Genomic DNA, 23,478 nt, shown 5'->3' with positions numbered 1-23,478 from the left:
CCTGTGGGGCCTGTGTCTTGAGTGCACCAGGCAGGTCAGGTTCCTTCTGGGAGCCTCCGTGCACCAGGGTTCCAGATGGCCTCCGGTGTTTTCCTCTGGCGTCCGAGATGTGTGTGCAGAGAGCAGTCTCTTCTGGTTTCCCAGGCGTGTCTGCCTCTCTGAAGGTTTAGCTCTCCCTCCCACGGGATTTGGGTGTAGAGAACTGTTTATCCGGTCTGTTTCCTTCAGGTTCCGGCGGTGTCTCAGGCACAGGGGTCCTGCCGCTCCTGGGCCCTCCCCCACGGGCACCCAGAGGCCTTATACAGTTTCCTCTTGGGCCAGGGATATGGGCAGGGGTGGGCAGTGTTGGTGGTCTCTTCCACTCTGCAGCCTCAGGCGTGCCCACCTGACCAGGCGGTGAGGTCTCTCTCCCACGGGTTCTGGGAGCAGAGAGCTGCTGCAGGCCGGGATCCGCGGGTGTGGGACTTCCGGTAAACACAGGACGTGCCCGGTCCTAGAGGAATTCTGCCTCCGTGTGTCCCGAGATCACCAGGCCGCTTTCTTGCAGCAGAAAAGTTGGTCTTACCTGTGGACCCGAGGCTCAAGTTCGCTCGAGGGGTGCTGTCCACGGGCTCTCCGCGGTGGCAGCAACCAGGAAGATCTGCCCAACTCAAAACTTTTAAAGGCTTTCACTCTGATGTTAACACATCCTTGTATTATATAATATGATTTAATTGCAGAGTGTTGAGTTTTTTCGGCCTGTGTTATTCCTTGGTTGACAAGAGACAAACAGCTTATACTTTTTCCTGCAGGCCCTTGATCAAGGTCCCCCTATTCATTTCCAAACTGTAAGAAATTGGCTTGGATATTTTTCATAGACCTATATTAATTGGTCCAAAGGCAGCCCTTGCCACACACCTGGAAACCTAGACTTATTTTGTTATTTAGGAAAACTTTTACTGCTTGAAATGACTTGTTCACTTTCAAATGTAAAGTACTATATTTCACAGTTAATGCACCAGACATGTTGAGATCTGAGATGTTTAGGTCCTTGGTCACAGTTTCTTTGCAAATGACTGAATTCTCCACAATCGACAAACCAGACATTTAGATTTTAGATACCTATATATAGGAGTCCTAAATTATAGTTTGATCTATGATATTGGCATAATATATATTAGAATCAATATTGATTATATCCTCTAAGCATTCATCCATGGGAGTTGCCTGTGCCTGTGTAATCACGTTTTTACACCTAGTATTTGCATTTTCATAAGCCGAGGTTTGTTTATCAACAGCTATCCTTGAATCAGAATTTGGTATCAAGTTTTTCACAGCAGAGACTAGTGTCTCTTCAAAATCAGTGAAATTTCTACAGAGCCTTGTATAATCTTTGTAAATGAATTTTCCTATTTTCCAGACCCATCAATATTGTCCTAACCTCTTAAAGTCACTAAGTGGTATTGTTCTATAGTAGCATCATCACAGGCCATCTGGACAATATGTCAACATAAGAATTAATTCACATCATACATCAAATAAATTTAGCAGATGTCTACAGAATTTCCAAATAGCAAAGAACACACATTCGACTCAGCAGCACAAAGAAGTTTTCCTAAAATATATCACATATATTTTAGGCACAAAACTAATATTTACAAATTCAAAAAGCTTGAAATCACTAGTAGTATCCAATGGCCATGATACAATAAAACTTAAAATTGACAGTAAATAAGAATCTAATAAATACACAAATGCAATTTATTATGGAACAATTACTGGGACAAATACAAAAGCGAGAGAGAAATTTTAAAATATTCTGTAACTAAATGAAAATGTAAACACAACAAAACAAGTGGAACACATTGAAAACAGTCTTATAAGGGATAGATATAAAGCTTTAAACTCATGCATTAAAATGTGAAAAAGAGCCCAGGTACATAACTTAATGATATAACTCCAAAAGTTAGAAAAAGTAAAATGAATCCTAAATCATATCGTGGCAAGAAATAATGAAACTCAGAGAAGAAATGAATGAATTAGAAATGAACAAGACAAACAACATATTTTAGAACTGGTATTTTTAAAAGATGAATAGGATTGGCAAACCCTTGGCATAAATAACCAAATGAAAGAAAGAAAAGACCCAGACATGAACAGGTTAACATTACAACAGACACTAAACAAACATAATACTATAGGGGAATACTTTAAAGGCTTTTACTTTGTTTAGTTGGAAAATCAAAAGAAATGGATCAACTTATAGATTGAGCCAAATCGGCAAATTAACCAAGAAGTTAACACTTAATCAGACCCATAATAGATGTAGAGTTTTAAATAGTAGTAAAAACTCTTACAGCTTAAAAAAAAAAAAAAGGTATAGGTCTGTAGGTTGATGTTATTGTGCATGTGAAGAAAGACAAGATAAAACAAGGTCTGTCATTGGATGAGAAGGAAGGGAGGCAAGAAGAGAGGTTTTAGAAGAGAAGGAGAAGAGGAAAGAGAGGGAGGTACTGAGGAAGAGGGAGCTGAGAGAACAGAACTTGGTGCAGATGTTAAGATTCTTCTCATGCATAGTTATAGGTTATGATTATCTCTAAGGGATGGGTATGTACAGGATTTTGTGTAGTTTAGATGAACAAATTGTATTTTATCAATTGGATCAGAGGATACTGTGTGGTGTGTTCTCTCATGTGGAGACTTAATTTAGTTAAAGAGAGTGTATGGTGGCAGGACTCACCGGGCCCTCCATTGAATTGGGATGCATATATGTGGTGTGGTAACAACCTGCCAAGGGAACTGTGAGTGAGGGCACGGTGGCTTGGCAGACTGATGTGCTGAAAATGCTTGTGGACCACCCAGGTCAGAGGGAGTCCAGGAAATTGCAGAGCAGTAAGGACCTGTCCTACACCTTTTTATTATTTCACTGTAACATAGGTCCAGGGAGTTCATTGCAGAATTCTACCAGACTTTGAAGAAAAAGTCCAGCCAATCCTTCTTAAATTATTCAAAATATAAAGACAGAAGGAGCATTTCTAAACTCTAAACTGTCCTGCAGCCTCAACACAGAGAGAAGAAGAGGAGAAGGAGGAGGTAGAGGAGGAAGAGGAGAGAAAAAGGAAGAGGAAGAGAAAGAAAAAGATGAAAACACAATTAATAATTATAGCCAAAATACTTATTTTATTTGCAATTAGGAAAACAAAAATCAAAACAAATTTGAGATTTAATCTTTGCCAGTCAGAATTGCAATGTTCAACAAAGCATTCTAAAAAAGTATCATGGAAAAGGCAAAGAAATGTAAAACCTTAAATAGTGTAGGCCAGATTGCAATTGGTACAGAAACTATGGGAATCATGGTGGGATATCCTCAAAAAGCTAAAAAGAAATCTACCATATGACCCAACTATACCACTACTTGGAATATGCTGAAATGGGACTTCATATAGTATTCTGTAGATTCTTACACAGACACGTTCATTTCTGCTTTATTCACAATAGCTAGGAAACATCCTCATGTCTTCAACTGATAAATAGAAAATGAAAGAGTGCTATATACCATTGTATACTCTTTGGCTGAAAGTGAAAATTAAAATTATTGGTTTCGGGAGTAAATGAATTGAAGCAGAAAACATAATTTGAATGCAATAACACAAACTCAGAAAGGCAAACATTACATATTCTATCTCATTGGAGGATCATATCTACAAATCTTCAACTATGAGTGTATAGCCTGTCATAACTGCAGAAACTGTAAAGTGATACTGGACCATTTGCAGGCCAGGGAAGTCAAGATACAATTGTTAGAAGAGCAGAGTAAAAGTGATATAATCAGGAAAATGCAAATGAGGGCTTATTTAGGGAGAAGGGAGGGAAGAAGTGAGGAAGATAAATGCAGAAGAAAGAAAAGAAGGAAACGATAAAGATGCCTTTAAAAATTCAAAAGGAGTAATACTATCTTTTAAAAGAATTTATAATGTCCACAACTCTCTCTCTCTCTCTCTCTGTGTTTGTGTGTGTGTGCTACACACACACACACACACACACACACACACACACACACACACACACACACACACGATCCTGTTTAAATTAACGCTTTAAAAATCTGGGCTGAGATCCTCTCCTTGAGAACCAAAGAACACCTGACTAAATACCCAACACCAGGCATGAGAAAGTTCCATTTCTGAGTTGTTGGTAAGACTGTTCAAGGTTCTTCCAATACAGTGTATGGCTCCCTTCCAGAGAAGAAAGGTAATTTCCTACTGCTGAACTATACCTCAGAAATAGTGCAGGTCTTGAGCTGACCTGAATGCCTCCTCCATGTGGGCTAGCTTTCATGGAACACAAAAGCACAATGTAATTTTCCAAAAGACGGCAGCAAGCAACATTCTCATCGAGTTATGGTGCCTATGAACCACATGGTACCAGATGACATGGTACAATATACCGACATTTGCAACAGTGAAGAGTATATCACTAGTCACTCCTAAAAGTAGTCAACTGCTTTCTAAATTGGGCTTAGGCCCTGTTTATCAAGATGGAAACTCTGCTTTGTACTGAAAATCCTAGCAACTACTCTGTGTTAGTGTTGTTAATGGTACTAAATGATCCTCAGGTATTACTATGACCAATTTTCTGAGGAACTGCCACTCTGATTTCCAGAGTGGTTGTACCAGCTTACAATCCCACCAACAATAGAAGAGTGTTCCTCTTTCTCCACTTCCTCACCAGCATCTGCTGTCACCTGAGTTTTTTTTTAACATTTATCTATCTATCTATTTATTTATTTATTTATTTATTTATTTATTTATTTATTTACACTCCAAATTTTATTCTCCACCCGGTCCAACCTCCAAGAGTTCCATATCCCATACCTCCCCCTGCCTCTTCTCCACGAGGATGTCCCAGTCACACCTATCCCACCAGACCTCTAAACTTCCTGGGGGCTCCAGTCTCTTGACCGTCAGGTGCATCTTCTCTAAGTGAACCCAGACCTAGGAGTCCTGGGCTTTATATGAGTTGGGGGCCTCATCTCAGCTGGTGTATGCTTCGTGATTAGTGATCCAGTGTCTGAGAGATCTAGAGGGTCCAAGTTAATTGAGACTGCTGATCCTCCTACAGAGCTGCCCACCTCCTCAGCTTTCTCCAGCTTTTCCCTAATTCGACCAGAGGGATCAGCAGCTTCTGTTCATTACTTGGGTGCACGTATCTGCATCTGACTCTTTCAGCTGCTTGTTGGGTCTTTTGGAGGGCAGTCGTGATAGGTCAATTTTTGTGAGCCTCAGTAATGCTGTCAGGTCTTGGGGCCTCCCCTTGAGCTGGAAGCCACATCAGGCCTGTTGCTGGGCCTTCTTGTCCTCAGGCTCCTCTCCATTTCCCTCTCTGCAGTTCTTTCAGACGGGAAAAACTATGAGTCCGAGATTTAGCTGTGGGATAGGGACCCCATCCCTCCCTTGACGACCCCTTTCTGCTGGAGGTGGGATCAACAAGTTCCCTCGGCTTCTCCCCTTTGAGTACTGCGAGTCTAGGGTGAGCAGAAATAATGGAACTAAGCAATCACCCGAGGTTTTGATCTTAGCCATTGTGACTGGTGTGCGGTGGAATCTCAGGGTTCTTTTGATTTACATTTCCCTGACTACTAAGGATGTTCAACATTTCTTTAGGTGCTTCTTTGATATTCGATATTCTCCATAGAGAAGTCTTTGGTAAATATTGAACCCCATTATTTAATAGAATTATTTGGTTTTGTGGAGTCTAACTTCATTTTTTATTGGATATTTTTTCATTTGTTTACTTTTAAATGTTATCCCCTTTCCGGGTTCCCCATCCATAAACCTCCTATCCCACCCCCTGCCCCCTTCTTCTATGAAGGTGTTCCCCCACCCATCCACCCACCCCTTCCATTCCCCACCACCCTGACCTTCCCCAACACTGGGGAGTCGAACCATGGCAGAATATTGGGCTTCTCCACCTATTGGTAAGCAACAAGGCCACCCTTTGATACATATGCATCTGAAGCTGTGAGTCTGTCTATGTGTATATTTTGTATGGCAGTTTAGTCCTTGGGAGTTCTGGTTTGTTCGATTTGTTGTTCTTATGAGGTTGCAAACCCCTTTAGCTCCTTTAATCCTTTCTCAAATTCCTCCAATGGGGACCGTATTCTCAGTGCAATGGGTGGCTGCGAACATCTACCTCTGTATTTTCCATATCTGGCATAGCCTCTCAGGAGACAGCTATATCAGGCTCCTGTGAGCATGCACTTCTTGGCGTCAGCAATATTGTCATGGTTTTGTGGCTGTATGCTTACATGCTGGATCCCCATGTGGGGAGGTCTCTCGATGGCCTTTATTTTCTGCTCCAAAATTTGTCTCAGTATCTCCTCATATGAATAATCACCTTCTTTTATTCACAGGATAAACAGGCTGAAAAAGAAATTAGCGAAACAAAACACCACAGTAGTTACAGATAATATAAAATACCCTGGTATGACTTTAACCAAGCAAGTACAACATATGTATGACAAGATCTCAAATCTCTGAAGTAAGAAATTGCTCATGGACTGACAGGATTAATATTGTAAAACTGGCCATGTTTTTTCAAAACAATCCATAGATTCAATGAAATCCCCATCAAAATTTCCACGCAATTTTTCATAGAGTTAGCAATTTGCAAATTTATTTGGAATAATGCTTAACCCAAGATAACGAAAACTATTTTCAACAATAAAAGAACTTCTGGGGGAATCACCATTACTCACCTCAAGTTGTATTATAGAACAATAGTGATAAAAACTGCATGATATTAGTACAGAGACAGGCAGGTAGATTAATGGAATAGAATTGACACAGAAATGAACTCATACACCTATTGTCACTTGCTCTTTGACAAAAATGCTGAAACCGTCCAGTGGAAAAAAGATAGCATTTTTAACAAATGGTGCTAGTTCTACTGGAGGTCAGCATGTAGAAGAATGCAAATTGATCCATTCTTATTGCTCTGTACAAAGTTCATGTCCAAGCAGATTAAGGACCTACACATAAAACCAGACACACTCAAATAAATAGAAGAAAATGTGGGAAAGAGCCTAGAGCACTTGAGCACTGGGGAAAATTTCCTGAAAAAACACCAATGGCTTATGCTCTAAGACCAAGAATCAAGAAATGGGAACTCATAAAACTGCAAAGCTTCTGTAAGGCAAGGACACTGTCATTAGGACAAATTGCAACCAACAGATTGGGAAAAGATCTTTCCCAATCCTATATTGGGTAGAGAGCTAATATCCAATATATACAAAAACTCAATAAGTTAGACTCTAGGGAATCAAATAAAATGGGGTACTGAGAGCTAAACAAGTAATTATCAACTGAGGAATATTGAATGGCTGAGAAGTACCTAAAGAAATGTTCAAAATCCTTAGTCATCAGAGAAATGCAAATTGAGCAAGCCTGAGATTCCACCATACACCAGTCAGAATGGTTAAGATAATAACCTCAGGTGAGAACAGATGCTACCAAGGATGTGGAGAAAGAGGACTATTCCTCCATTGTTGGTGGGATTGCAAGCTGTTACAACCTACAGTCTGGAAATCAGTTTGGAGGTTCTGCAGAGAAGCAGACATAGTACTACCTGAGAACACAGCTATACCAATCCTGGACATACATGCAAAAGATGCTCCAACATGTAGCAAGGGCATGTGCTCCACTATGTTCATAGCTGCCTTATTTATAATAGTCAGAAGCTAGAAATAATCCAGATGTCCTTCAATAGAGGAACAGATACAGAAAATGTGGTACATATATACAATGGAGTACTTCTCAGTGACTATGTGAAATTCATAGTTAAATGGATGGAACTAGAAAATATCATCCTGAGTGAGATAACCCAGTCACAAAAGAACACACATGGTATGCACTCACTGATAAGTGGATTTTAGCCCCAAAACTCTGAATACCCAAGAAACAATTCATGGACCATATGAAGGTCTGGAAGAAGGAAGGCCAAAGTATTGATGCTTCAGTCCTTCTTAGAAGGGGGAACAATATATTCTCAGGAGGAAATACAGGGACAAAGGGTGGAGCAGGCGCTGAATGAAAGGTCATCCACAAACTGCCACACCTGGAGATCCATCCCATATGCATTTCCAAATCCAGTCATTATTGCTGATGCCAAGAAGTTCTTGCTGACAGGTGCCAGATATGGGTGTCTCCCAAGAGGCTCTGCCAGAGCATTAGTGATACAGATGAGGATGCTTGCAGCTAACCATTGGACTGAGCATATAGACCCCAATGGAGTAGTTAGAGAAAGGATTTAAGGAGCTGCAACCCCATAGGAAAAAAAATCCAACCAACTAGACCCTCAGAGGTCCTGGGGACTAAACCACCAACCAAAGAGTACACATGGGGAGACCCACAGCTCCAGCAGCATATGTAGTAGAGGATGTCATTGTCTGGCACCAGTAGGAGGAGAAGCCCTTGGTCCTGTGAAGGCTAGTTTTCCCAGTGTAGGGAAATGCTGGAGTGTTGAGGTTGAATGGGTGGGTGGAAGTGGGAACTTTATAGAAGCAGGGAGAGTGGGATGGGATGGGTAAAGGGGATCACATTTGAAATGTAAATACATAAAATATACAATTAAAAATAAAGAAAAATGAAACTTTAAAAAATGTGAAATAATGATTCTGGAGGAAACATGCAGCTATTACTTTACTAAATCTGCTTGACCCCTAACAATAATGTAAGCATTTGTTTCACAGATATGTCTAAAGATATATCCACAGATAATTGTTGTCCCCACTGCTCATCAATGAAACTTCTCTTTCAACATAGAGACCACTACAAAAAAAACCCACAACCAATAAAATACTTGTGGATCCCTGCATAAATCTACAAAGTAACCCTGTACCTAAATCTTGGGGAACACTATGTAAGAAGATATGGAATGATTTTAAGACAGAAGTAACAAATTATTTGCTGTGAGATTTTGCTACTAGTAATTTCAGAAGCAATGGGCACATCATCTCTTGTGGTTTCCTAAATATAAGCCAAAATGGAATGACACTAATGGACATGCCAATGTGAAAACAGGAAAAGCCATAAGGCCTCAACTCTACACAAGGACCTATAGACAATTGTAAGAGTTTGTGAAATAACAACTGGTTATTAAATACCAACTCATCAGTTTTGAAAATAAATAAAATAGACACATATATCCATTCCTTGGATGAGTACTAATAAACATAATATATGTTGAGATTCCATTTCACCTTAGAAATATAACAACAGAATAAATAGCAACATGTTGGTAAAGATGTAGAAAAAAGAGGATCCTTAATCCCACTCGGTTTGTAATATAAATGATTATATTTTGTGTGAAAACCAGCACAAAAGTTATTTATCAAGCGGGAAATAAAGTTATCTTATGATACAGGTTATATATCTGAGAAAAATTGTCAGCGTACAGAAGATGTATTTACATGTCTACACTTATGAAAAATAGTCAAGATATGGAATTAATTTTGTCAATAGTAAGTGGGCAATGAAAATTTGCTATTTATAGAGAATGGAATATTATTCATCTCTTTCCCTCTTAGGGAGCAATAACCGATCTAAATCTTTGTGCCCATCATAGAAGTTAGACAATATCAGTGAGAGAGAAAGGAAAGGCAGCCATTACAAGTGAAGTATCTATGTTAACCTTAGGAAAGTCAAGCATATGATAAGGTCAGTATCCACAGTGAGAGCAACATCAAAATAGAAGCCATCAATGATGAGAATAGCATTAGAAATGGGGAGAGAGTGACTGAAACTATGGAACATAAAATAGTCAAAAACTATCTCTTTGATGAAGTTAGAGTAGAGGAAAGACATGAAAGATGAAATGTCGGCATCCATGAATACATAGGAGGAAGACCATACCAGGCAAAGTACATATTAAAACTCAGAGCAAGAATGGTTTAGGTTTATTTTTAAGGTATGGATCAGTGTTCTCTGACATTGTGATTATAGCAGGTGGGAGATTAGAGACATAAATTGTCTTTAGGGTTTGAGGTAGAATAAAATTAACAGCATAAAATGCAAAGAATGTATCAGGGTGTTGAGGTTTACATTGTTGCTATGTATAGTAATGCTAAGTGCACATCCTGGAGACCTACTTGTTCCAGAGACCAAAGAGTCCTCAAATAGACTCAAGTGACACTATGTGGCCTTGACTTCACTTTCTTGTAATTGGTGAATAAAGATGCCGACAGCTAATAGCTGAGCAAAAGAGGCATAGGTGAGGCTTAGGGTTGGAGGAGAACCTTGAGGGAGAGGAAGTGAATTGAGAAGGAAGATGGCATGGGTTAGGTGAAAAATAAAATAATTGCCATGTGGGTGGCTAATTGGAGTTAAGAACATCCCAGACAAAACATGGCAAATTATGTAATGGGATTATTTGGTTAGAAATAGATATAATAATAGCATTGAGGATAGATATCTCCCTAGCTGTTTTCTTGACTAAGGCTTATTATAAATATAAAGACAGTGTGTGTCTTTATCCAGTAACTAAATGATTAAAGTTGGGGTAGAAAACGTGGATTGTGATTAAATAACTTTGTAACATCTGAGGGATAGTAAGTATAACTTCAGATGTATATATGAGATAACTTTTTGATGTTTAAGTAAAGATGTTCTTATGGTATTAATATCCACTTGGACTCAAGACGGAACATCTAGAAGAGTGAATTTAGTAGTTTTGTTTTTTTTTTTTTTTATTAACTTGAGTATTTCTTATATACATTTCGAGTGTTAGTCCCTTTCCCGGTTTCCGGGCAAACATCCCCCTCCCCCCTCCCCTTCCTTATGGGTGTTCCCCTCCCCACCCTCCCCCCATTGCTGCCCTCCCCCCAACAGTCTACTTCACTGGGGGTTCAGTCTTAGCAGGGCCCAGGGCTTCCCCTTCCACTGGTGCTCTTACCAGGATATTCATTGCTACCTATGAGGTCAGAGTCCAGGGTCAGTCCATGTATAGTCTTTAGGTAGTGGCTTAGTCCCTGGAAGCTCTGGTTGCTTGGCATTGTTGTACATATGGGGTCTCAAGCCCCTTCAAGCTCTTCCAGTTCTTTCTCTGATTCCTTCAACGGGGGTCCTATTCTCAATTCAGTGGTTTGCTGCTGGCATACGCCTCTGTATTTGCTGTATTCTGGCTGTGTCTCTCGGGAGAGATCTATATCCGTCTCCTGTCGGCCTGCACTTCTTTGCTTCATCCATCTTGTCTAATTGGATGGCTGTATATGCATGGGCCACATGTGGGGCAGGCTCTGAATGGGTGTTCCTTCTGTGTCTGTTTTAATCTTTGCCTCTCTATTCCCTGCCAAGGGTATTCTTGTTCCCCTTTTAAAGAAGGAGTGAAGCATTCACATTTTGATCATCCGTCTTGAGTTTCATTTGTTCTAGGCATCTAGGGTAATTCAAGCATTTGGGCTAATAGCCACTTATCAATGAGTAGTAGTTTTCAGTGTATAGAAACATGAGATTGAATGAATCTCTTAGAAGATAGTTGTGTATAAAATAGGGAAGATTAGAAGCCTAAACCCTAAAGTATTGTAGTCTGTGAAGGTCATGAAAATGAGGAGTAATATGCAGGGGATCTGCAGTGTGAAAGACGCATAGCTATACTCTGGGTTAGTGGAACAAAGTACTGTGAATGGAGGGCTTGATAGGCTGAGTGAGTTGTGTAGGAAGATCTGAGATGAGTGAGAGCTAAGAGGCATTGGTTTCGCCACAGAAATGCATGATTAAAGGATGCTGGGCTCCTCAATGCTTAACTTTACAGTAAAGATGAATTAAGAGGAGTTTTAGTTAGGATGAAAGCATAATCCTGAGAGGCAACTGTGATGAGCTGCGCAGCAGGTGTAGAAGTCGGTGACAGAATAATAGAAAAACTTGGAGGTGGATTTGGTTTATGCTCTGCTGTCATAGCACATGCCAATGGGTGGTTGGAAGATGTTCTCCTTATTAACAGAGGACGGAATGTCTACTTAAGATTTAGATTTTAATATCATGCAATCAAATGAAAAGTAATTAAAACTCTAAAACTTTATATACACATATGATAAAATTTAAACTAAAAAAGAATCACACCACAAATGGGTTAGTTGAATTATATCTGGACTTTACATGCCAGGAAATCTTGCCTAACAGATGTCAGGAAAGTCCTCTCATTGATGATTTCTCCAAATCTTACTTTGTGCATTATGTCAGAACAATTGTTAGGGGAAGGGATTCTCTGCCTTGGTAAGGTACTTACACAAGTACCTTATATATTCAATTATATATTTGCTTTTGAGTCATCTCTGTCCTTATATGTAATCCTCACCTATAATCCTCTTAACCCCCAATTCATTGTTTCACAAGTTGCATAATCTTGCCTCCTTTGGGTCCCATTTCTGGCATAAGAAGGTATGAGTGACTGTGTGTATGTTGTGTGCTATGTGTATAGTGCATCTGCTTGTGTATGGTGTGATACTTCCACATGAGTGCAAGTGTGGTATGTATATAATTGTGTGTTTATATTGTCTGTATGTGAGTGTGTGTATATGATTGTATTGTATATGTGTTCTGTATTTGTGTATTTGTTTTGTGTGCATATAACTGTATGTGTATGGGTGTGGGAATGCATGGTGTATGCATATATGTGTGCTGGATGTTATATGCATAGTGTGTGGTGTGGATATGTATTCATGTGTAGTGTGCATACATGTTCGGTGTATGGTTTGTATGTGCTATATCGAACATGTGTCTTATGTATGCTCATGTAGGTATGTGTGATGGGTATTTGTGATGTGTTTGTGTCATATGAATTTGTTTGTGCATGCATGTATTAGGTGTGTGTTTGTTTGTCTGCATGCACACATGTGTGCACATGCACACACATGAATGGTGCTTGTTTTGTGTATGTGTATGTATTATGTTGTATATATGTGTATGTGTGTATGAGTTTGCATATGTTGCCTCTCCCCAAGAAAAGCCTTTATCATAACAACAAATAACAGTGACCTATAACTGCCTTCCTCTAATTTCATCCTATTGAGACTGCCAGGTTGGATAAAACTTCAAAACAATAATTGACTTCTCTTGAAATCTAACTTTGTTTTTGCTGTCTTACCTAGCAAATTTCTATTATAATTATTATCTGTACAAACCATTGAAAATATTTATGCCCTAATAGTCTGTATGTAGTAGGAAAACTTGTAAAGTTTAAGTATTAAACTAAATATATATATTGTTGCATACAGAGAGATAATTCATTAGTTTCCTTGATAGAATGAGATGTATTAAAGGTTATCTTTCCTTTCTTATTTTAGTACTAATTCCTAACAGGGCCACACCTTCTAATAGTGCCACTCCCTTGGCTGAGCATACACAAACCATAACATTCCACTCCTGAACCCCATAGGGTTATTCAAACCTATGAGTCTATGGGGGCCATACCAAAACTTTACATAATATAAAATACATTTAGTCCAACTTCAAAAGTCTCCATAGTCTATAGCAGTCTCAACAATGTAAAAAGTTCAAAGTTCAAAGTCCAAAGTCTCTTTCAACATTCATCCAATTACTTATCTATAATTCCCAAGGCAAGGCAGGAAACCAGCTGGGCAAACTCCAAACTCTGCATCTGCATGGCTGATATCAAAGCAGTCTTCAGATCTCCAACTCCCTTTTCATCTTCATTAACTGCAACAAACTTCTTATTCCTTGGCTGTTTCCACTCTCTGTTAGCAGGTTTCCTTGGAAGATATCCCACAGCTCTGGCATCTCAAACATCTTGGGATCTCCAATGCAGCTTCAATGTTACAGTTTCTTGTTTCAATGTCTGGGATCTAAACATAATCTTCTGTGTTCCTCCAAAATGTTTGTGTCACATTTTCACCCCTACCTTCTGTAGCATTCTAGACTCTGGTTGACTCTATTGCACTGCTGCTGCTGTTCTTGGTGATCATCTCATTGTACTGGCATCTGCAGCTAGACTTCACCAATAGCTTTTCATAGGCTCTTCATGGTGACAAACCTCAAATCCTTTGCATGACCCTTCAGTGCTGGGTCATCAATTGTAACTGAGGATTTACCTTCTCTAATAGCTTTCCATGGCCTCTCACAGTACCAAGAATCAGCTGGTCTTCATTACTGCTTCATGCCTTCATATCCAGTAACAACTGGGTGACTGTTACACACTACCAAGTACAGCTGCAGGCTACAACCTTGGCTATCTCTGGAATGTAGCTCCTTTGTACTCTCAAAAGACACTTCACAGAAGATTTCACCTCAGTGATGCTGGTCTCTTCTTTTTCTTCTCTTTCTTCTTTCTCTTCTTCATCTTCTTTTTCTTCCTCTTCCTCCCCCTCCTCTTCTTCTTTCTCTTCTTCTTCTTTCTCTTCTTCTTCTTCTTCTTCCTCTTCTTCTTCTTCTTCTTTTCTTCTTCCTTCTTCTTCTTCTTCTTCTTCTTCTTCTTCTTCTTCTTCTTCTTCTTCTTCTTCTTCTTCTTCTTCTTCTTCTTCTTCTTCTTCTTCTTCTTCTTCTTCTTCTTCTTCTTCTTCTTCTTCTCTTCTTTTCTTCTTCTTCTTCCTCTTCTTCCTCTTCCTCTTCCTCTTCTCCTCCTCCTCCTTCTCCTCCTCCTTCTAAAGATTTATTTATTTATTATATGTAAGTACACTGTAACTATCTTCAGACACACCAGAAAAGGGCATCAAATCTCATTACAGATGGTTGTGAGCCACCGAATGGTTGCTGGAAATTGTACTCAGGACTTCTAGAAGAGCAGTTGGTGCTCTTAACCACTGAGCCATCTCTCCAGCCCGCTGTTATCTCCTCTCTCTCTCTCTCTCTCTCTCTCTCTCTCTCTCTCTCTCTCTCCTTCCTCCTCCTCCCTGCCTCTCTCCTTTCCCCTCTTTTCTCAATTGGATATTTTTATTGATATTTCAAATGTTATTCCCTTTCCAAGTTTCCTGTCCATAAACCTCCTATCCCATCCAGCCTCCCTCTTCTCCATTGTTCCCTCACCCAATCACCTACCCCTTCCCATATCCCTGCCCTGACATTCACCTACACTGGGAGTTTCAGCCTTGGCAAGACCAAGGGCTTCTCCTCCCATTGGTGCCCATCAAGGCCATCTTCTGCTACATATGCAGCTGGTGCCATGGGTCTGTCCATGTGCACTCTTGGGATGGTGGTTTAGTCCCTGGGAGCTCTGGTTGCTTGGTATTTTTGTTCTTATGGGGTTGCAAACCCCTTCAGCTCCTTTAATCCTTTCTCTAACTCCTCCAAGGGGGACCTCATTCTCAGTACAATGGGGCTGTAAGCATTTGCCTCTGTATTTATCATGTTTGTTTCTATTCTTCCTAACTTTCGTTTAGAATTGAAAAAAACAAGTTAAATGCTGACTTTCTTCTCCAACTCTTATATATACTTGTTTACCATAAAGGAATCCAAAGCAAAATTCTTATTATGTGATCTTGATATTTGCTCTATTGTAATCTTTAACTTTCCTCTTCCAATGATTTTAGTTGAGAGAGTATTCATTCAATGATTTATTTTGCCTGATGAATTACATTTAAAAATGCCATCATGTTCTATAGTTCTATAGATCCATGGCTCACTGCCAATAAAAAAATCTCAATGGCACTGAAAGAATAAAGAGGTCACTTCACTACAGTTGGGAGGAAACTGCTGTAACTTTCCAACAATGGTCTTCTATTCAGGAATATTAATAAAGTATTCATTTTAGTTCAGTGTCTCTGTTCTTCTTGAAGTAGGGATTTAAAAATATCTTGGCACCAGTCTGTCTTAGAAAAGTCAACAAATTTAAATTTTAAATGAGGTTGAACAGATTTCAAGAGACCTGAAAACACTTTCCATCCTAGGAATCATGAAGAGTCATGACATTTATCATTTCATGCTGTGTTCTCATAGCTGTGATTACACCTTGGGTCACTGTAGCCAAACTCTCCAGCAAAAAGGAAATGATCTCACCCGTTGTCCAGATGTTTGGCAGTGAGTAGCCAAAACATCTGTTTGATCAGTTGAATGACTATTTCCAGTCATATGTTTGCTATCAACAAAATACCATGTGCAAATTCATTCTTTAAGAACAGATTCTCCCAAAGCCCCACTATATCTAGTTTATATAAATTCTTTTATATCAAAACAATTGTTCAGTTTTCAAGTGGAATCTGATTTACTTTACTTACCTATTATTTTTTATTTAAAAAAAGCAGCTATCCACAGAAACTTGCTAAAATAGTAAATTGCCATTTCTATAGACATCCTAATGATGGTTATCTATAGCAGTTGAGTCAGTGCAAAAATGTAACATTGCGTTATATGTTGGTATCTTTACATGATGTAGAGCATCGTCAAAACAGATGTTCCATTGGCATTTTTTTTGAGTATCACTGAGGTACCATATCACCACTTATTAACATATAGGTGTCATATTACCACTTACTAACAATAGTAGACATTTTGAATTTGAGATATTAAAATGTCGGCTTTATGTTAGCATGATATTGATTTTTCAATTAATTCTTCATAACATAGGTCATTTAATGCTTGAAATAAAACCACTTTTTTGGAATTGCATGAAACACTTGGGAACTGGAATAATTCAGGATAAAATTGGTGGTATGCTGTGGTGGCTTAAATGCTAACTTTGGTGTTAGAATTGGAATTCTAGACTAGATATACTTATTGACTGCTAGTGATCTTGGTATCAAATTAATTCATGAGGCTTCCATTTCCTTATATGAAAAATGATTAATGTAAGAGAATTTCAATGTTCCTTACAGCTCTAACAGTTTATGATTAACAGTTTATGATAATGAAACCCATGGGTGACAGATAATAATAACAGTTGAAGGCAAAATTTTGTATATATAAGATAGTGAGTTATTGGTTTTACTTACTTCCAAATATTTCTAGGATGATAATGCAATATTCAGTACTTGCATGTTACTGTTATGTCTGACAATCCTACAGGACAATCAACTGTAGAGAGATCTAACAGGACTTTAAAGGAAATGCTCATAGAAAAGAAGGTGGATATGAAATATCCCAGAGGTAGATTTCATAAAGATTTATTGACTTTAAATTATTTAAATGTCTGATTAGGTCCTACTTATTAATTGTTGATATTAGTACTTGAGCTATGGATGCTCTGATCAGGAAATTTTCTCCTTTACCAGTGAATTCAATTTCTGCTCTATTAAATTTAATGTATCCTGTTGACCCTCATACTGGAGGCTTTACACAGAGATCTCTAGCTTGGCCAGGTACAAGGTTTCAGGTGGCGGAGGGGAGAGAACCCGAGCAGGAAGGTGGAATCGCCTCTGCTACCTTTCACTGCTGCAGTTGCTCAACTTCTGTCCCTGCTGCTTTAGTTGCTCCAAGGCTTCAGCTGGACTGAGACTACAAGAGGCTGGCTAGCTAATAAGTGGTGCAGGGGAGCTCCTGGTGGTAATTTCAGGAGGGCAGATCTCCTCCCCAAGTGGCATTGTTACAGCTCTTAAGAAAGAAGCTCTCAGACGATGGAGTAATTCTTGCATACCTTTTATTTTTCTGGATAGAATTCTTATATCCAGTTTTGGGGTAGATCAGGATCTGACAGCAGGTACTTCCTATTGGCTTGGTCTGAGAGTATGAGAATATCTCATCTATACGTGGGGGGGCGTGGTCCTGCTTCTTTGTGACTGATGGCCACAAGACTCTCTATATGGGGGGCTATGAGGGTGGTTGTAGCTATATGAAAGGGGCCTGGCCTCCTGCGAGTTTAGGGAAATGTCTACTGTCCCTTTCAGGGTCATCGGTTTTCCACCTTATCTGGACTGGAAAATAGGATACCTTTTATAAGGGAGAGCTTTCATCAGAATAACAGTCTCCTATGTTGGGAACAGTTTAATTCTGAATCAAGATCTGATTGGTAGTTATCTTTGCAGCACTACACATCTGCTGCTTCAGAAACTGAATGAGAGGGTGCCAAGAGAAGCAAGGCCTAGTTAAGGAGGGCCCTATGAGGCAAAGAATTGGGGGTAGGTCAAAAATGAATGTCCTGTGCTTTCCTTTAGATTAAGGTCCATGGAGGTAATGAAGGAAAATGTTAATGGGAAGGGCTGCTAATAATGGTTGGGAGAGAGAAGTACAGAAAAAGCATTGGGAGAAGTTGGGATGGGTTGTTAAGGGAAGGATATCAGCTGCATATTGGGTGTACTGTATCCAGGAGAGGGTAGTTCGGAGTTCCTTCTGAGACTGATTTTCCTGTTGGATAAAGTTAGCATGAATAAAGAATGATTCGGAGGAAGGAACAAGCTCACAGGAGATGTGCAGGTTATTTGCATAGCCTTTGGGATAAAGTTTACCCATGAGTCAGATTCACCAACATTTATCCCATGGATCACTAATGGAAGACTGAAAATGAGTTTTAAAGTTGGCACACAGTGCCACCTCAGTTTGTGGATTCCACTCTGTAGCTCCAAAATCTGCAACCTCCGTATGTGGAGACCTCCTGGAGGCATTTAGTGAAGAAAGCAAAGGAAAGGGCTGGGGATAATGGAGATGGAATATGGGTGTAAGGGGATCTCAATCCTGGTCTGACATCCTTCAAGTGGGCAGCCCTGGCTTCCTATAAAATTTTTGTGTCCATTATAGGTTTTGCTAGCATAGAATCTCCAGTGGCATGTGCAATGTTGGAGAGAGGCTAGGCTGGAGTAGAATTAGCGTGAAGAATGACAAAAACAACCATAAGAACAGAGGAGAGGGGGACTTGTAGAGGTCACATGGCCTGGTCAGCAGTCACCATGTCATGGGTGTCCCTCCAGGAGATCTTGCTGTCCCTTTGGATGTGGTGTTTCCTCTGCCACCTCTTCTTCTTCTGTCCTTGATCTGCCAGTGAGAGGCGGGCCATATCATCCTTATAGTGGTGTATATTGATCCCTTTGTCTAAATAGGGTTTTAATGCAGGGGCTACAGCCTCCTGACAAATGTTTGGACTGTTAGCCATTCCCTGTGTGAGGACAGTCCATTCATACCATGAGGCTGGGCCAGAGTTGTTAATGGCGGGGAGGTACTGAAAATGGAGTTTGCAGTCTCAGGGGTGGAGAGAGATGGAGAAGAAACAGTCTTTTATGTCTACTGCTAATAGGAGAACATTGACAGGGATGGCTGAGATGTGTGGTAACCCTCTTTGTGGGGAGCCCCAGACTTACATGGTTTTGTTAATTGCCCTCAAATTGTGCAATAATCTCCATTCTCCTGAGCTCTTTTTTTATAGCGAACACAGGGATATTCCATAGACTTCAGGAGGGGCGAATGCATTATAGCACCAGCTGTTCTTCTACCAGCTGTGTGAGGGCTATAAGCTTCTCTCTTGATGGAGACCACTGTGGGACCCAGATGGCTTCGTTGGAGAGCCAATCAAGACAGGGAGTATTAAATCTAACAGTGGCCCCCAGAATTGGGGGCAATTTGGAGGAGAGTTTTTAGAGTATCCTTGGGTATTTCTTCCTTTATGGATAATATCCTCTATCTTAATGTAGTCTCTTTCTGGTTGGGTGGTAAGAACTACCTCTAAGGCATATAAGATCTCTCCCTATTAGATTGGTGGCTACTTGAGCCACCAGGAGATGTGTGAGGCCAGTAGCTCCATCTAGGACTTCCCACCTACAGGCCTGATGGTGATGAATGCATGAGAGTTACCCCCTATGCCTAGGAGGTAACTAGGGGACCAGGGATAAGTTGCTAGTCACTAGGGATCTCTTGCTGTCTTAAAATTGTCTTGTCTGCTCCATTATCGATAAGACGCTTGAATGGTTATTTATTTATTTTAATGGTTAATTTTGAGTAGGCCTTTCTGAGATGCTGGACACCCATCAGGCTTCTAAGAGAGTAGTTGTCCCTCTTATTCTCAGGGCTGAGTGCTGCTTCCCCATCTAAAGTTTAAAGGCTCCAGTGGCTTACCAACCTTCTCATTTACAGTATCTCCTTCAGTGGAAACCTTTTCTACAGCAGGGACAAATTCTCTTAGGGGGATTAGGATCTGTTATGGGGAGAAAGTTTTGTGGGCATTCACTCCTCCAGTGTCCTGTCTCTCTACATTTGAAGTGAAAGACGCCTGGAACAAGGAGACCCTCACTCAAGTGACGCAACCCCCCAAGAACTCATGAGAGACCGATCTTAATGCAATCAACAAGAGGTTTATTGATAGGGATGACAAAAACCAGTGCACTGGGGTCGAGACTTGTATCCCACGCAGGGGTAGAGGAGTTCGACCTTGAATGGTTGGAAGAAGGGGTATTTAAAGGAAAAACCATACTGAATCACAAGGAAGAACCTCCTGTTTCTCATGATTGTTCTTTAAGATTTTAATCTAACTTTATGGTTAACCAGTTCCTGCTCTTATGGTCAGCTGCTATTATGGTCAGCTGCTGTTATGGCTAGCTAGTTCTTGGAACAAAGTGGCTGAACCAGCTGGTGCAATTACTCTTTCGGTGATCAGCTAGTTTCTGGAACAGGCAGTTCCAGGACCCACTTTGGCTTCAACTTTTGTCTAGGGTGCAATTTTAAACTTTTTTCCTTTCAGAAGCCAATTTCTTCTGTTTTTATAGCTGCTACAAATGCCTGAGCCATGGCTGTAATCTGGTGTGATGTGGTTCCTATATCTCAGACTGCACAATCTACCTATCGTGATGCTCCTTCCTGAGACCCTGGCAAGTTAGTCTGGATTCAGAAGTCATGCCTTCCCATATAATGGTCTTAAGAAAGAGATCTCTGGGTATGGGGTTGGGAATTTTTCTTTCTAGGCTCATTTTAGTTCTGAGAATAAAATCAGATAAGGGTTCTCCAGTCTTTTGATGTAGAGACAGCAAGGAGAAGGTGGGGTCTTGTGACCCTGAGGGTGAGGTGAGCCTGTCCCAATCTTGGGTTGCACAGAGACAGATCTGGTCCTAATACCCTGCAAGCTGAGTTGCCTGCTTTGCCCCCATAGAAAAGTCTTCCTGGCCAAGGAATTCATTAAAACCTCAGGGGGTGTCACCTCAGTCCTGATTTTTCCTGACTTGTTGCAGGCATTCATCTGAAATAAGGCTTCCCATTCCAAAACACCCAGCCAGACAGGGAAGAATGACAAATATCTCTCCAACCCTGGGAGGAAGTTTAGGTTGTCAACATGGCTCTATAGGAGAGATTTTATCCAGGGTGCCAGATTTTATCTGACTGCCAGAGCTCTTGTAAGTCTGAAACTTGCAATGGGTACCAGTTGAGTGTGTTTGACTGTGGTTGATATTAACTGGGAATGCACTTGTGTGGGGGTTCTAGTTCCATATTAGACTCCTGAATAAAATGGGAGGTAGGGTTTGTTACAAAGCTGTTTGTTGGGTAGTAGATGGTTTGGAGTAAGGGACAGGGGGAGTAAATGGTTTATTTAGTGTCTCCTCTGAAGAACAATGAGGGTGGGTAGATGGACTTTATTTCCCTTATTAGTTGGGTAAGGGCTGTGAGATCTGAAATAGGGTGGATTTTAGGACCCTGATCTTTGGGCTCATCTGACTGAGGGGGCTCAGGAACAGTTTTGTTCTCAGACTGTCTTATTTTAGGTGTCCCAATACCATGCAGTATTTATTGCTAGTACTCTTGTAGTACAGTACGAGATCAGGGATGGTAATACTTCTAGAAGTTCTTTTACTGTGACTAAGATCAGCAAAAAATCACATGAAGTGGTTTTTCTTCTTGGGTATCCCTGTTTTTGATGAGAGAAGCTACTCAGGTCCATGAGTCTGGACTATTTAAATATTGTCATTGGTCATACATGGTGCTATCTGAAAGACTTCCTCCCAAAACAAGGACGCTTGTTTTTTGGCTAATTGTTTTCTTTTATTGGATTTTTTTTTTATTTCAAATGTTATTTTCTTTCCCAGTCTCCGAGACATAATCCTCCTATCCTATCTCCCTCCCTTTCATCTATAAGGGTGTTTCCCTCCCCATACACCCCCTCTTCCCAAGACCCCCACTCCCACCTAGTGTAGGGGAATGTTTTTTGGCTATTTTTCCACGGGATTTTAGTAAGGCACATATCTCCCTGGCATGGCGGAATTTTTTATGTGATGATGAATTGCCCATGACAGAAAAGAGGAGAAATGCTTTGTCCAATTGAAACGTTCCCTTGGCCTATCAGCTTTCAGGGATTCCACAGAGGTCCAAATCTGCCTTCCCACAGATTTAAGAATGGGCAGCTGCCCTGTAGCTTTCAAATGGCTGCTGCATTACCAGGTTTTCCTTTTGTTTTAAGGAGACATTCTTGCCACAGCCATTGTGAACTGTCAGGATTTAGACATGGGGCTAGAGAGACCTTCAGCTAACACCAGAGAGTAGCTCAGGCCAGTAGGCTTCAGTTGCCCCTTCAGCTTGTCCAAATTCAAGGATGGCACTGACCGAAAGCACAGCAGGAAAGGATAGCTAATCTGCTTGTCTCCAGAGTTGGGGGAGGGGACTCCCCTTCCAGCAGTATCTGTTTGTGCAGTTATGTCACTGTTCAAGACCCACCTTGGGAGACAGATGTTGTCCTTTGTAGTGGAGTCTTTCCATGGAGATCTCTGGCCTGGCTAGGTGCAAAGTTTCAGGCAGAGGAGAAAGAACTCAAGCAGGGCAGGCGAATTGCCTCTGTTGCCTCCGCTGTTCCACTTCTGTCTCCACTGATGCCAATTCAGTTGCATCAGCTGGGCTGAGCCAGTGGGGTCGGTGGAGAGAGGGGAGTTTCTGGCTGCGATTTAGGGAGAGCAAATCTCTTCCCCAAGAGGCAGTGTTACAGATCTTATGACAGAAGCTCTCAGACGTAGTTCTCATATACCTTCTAGATAGGATTCTTATATACAGTTTAGGTCAGGATCTGACAGTAGGTACTTTCTGTTGGTTTGGTCTGAAAACTTGGGAATAACTTATTTACATGTGGGAGGACTTGTTCCTGCTTCTTTGTGACGAATGGCCACAAGCCTCTCTATAGGGAGTTGTAGGGTTGGTTGTAGCTATGTGAGAGAAGCCTGGCCTCCTGGGAGTTGAGGGAAATGCCTACTGTCCCTTTCAGGGTCACTGGGGTTTCAACCTTATCTGGACAGGAAACCAGGATACCTTTCACAGCCCACCAAATCACAGTATCCAGTTTTATTTTGAGGTTGTGTACAGTGTGATAACAGCCAGTACCATTTGCTGAAAATGCTCTTTTTCATTCTATGACTATGGCTTCTTTCTCAAAATTGAATGATCTATAAGTGTGTGGTCTTTAATTTGATTTCATTAATGAAACTATCTGGTTCTGTACCAATACCATACAGTATTTATTGCTAGTACTCTGTAGTACAGTGGGAAATCAGGAATGGTGATACCTCTAGAAGTTCTTTTATTGTACAGCATTGTTTTAGTTATAATGCTTTGTTGTTATTGTTTTCTTTTTTCTTTTTTCTTTTTTACATTGTTATTGTTTTCT

The sequence above is a fragment of the Rattus rattus genome, chromosome 1 (assembly GCF_011064425.1).
Source record: "Rattus rattus isolate New Zealand chromosome 1, Rrattus_CSIRO_v1, whole genome shotgun sequence".
Classification (NCBI taxonomy): domain Eukaryota; kingdom Metazoa; phylum Chordata; class Mammalia; order Rodentia; family Muridae; genus Rattus; species Rattus rattus.
Note: the sequence above shows the minus strand (reverse complement) of the source record.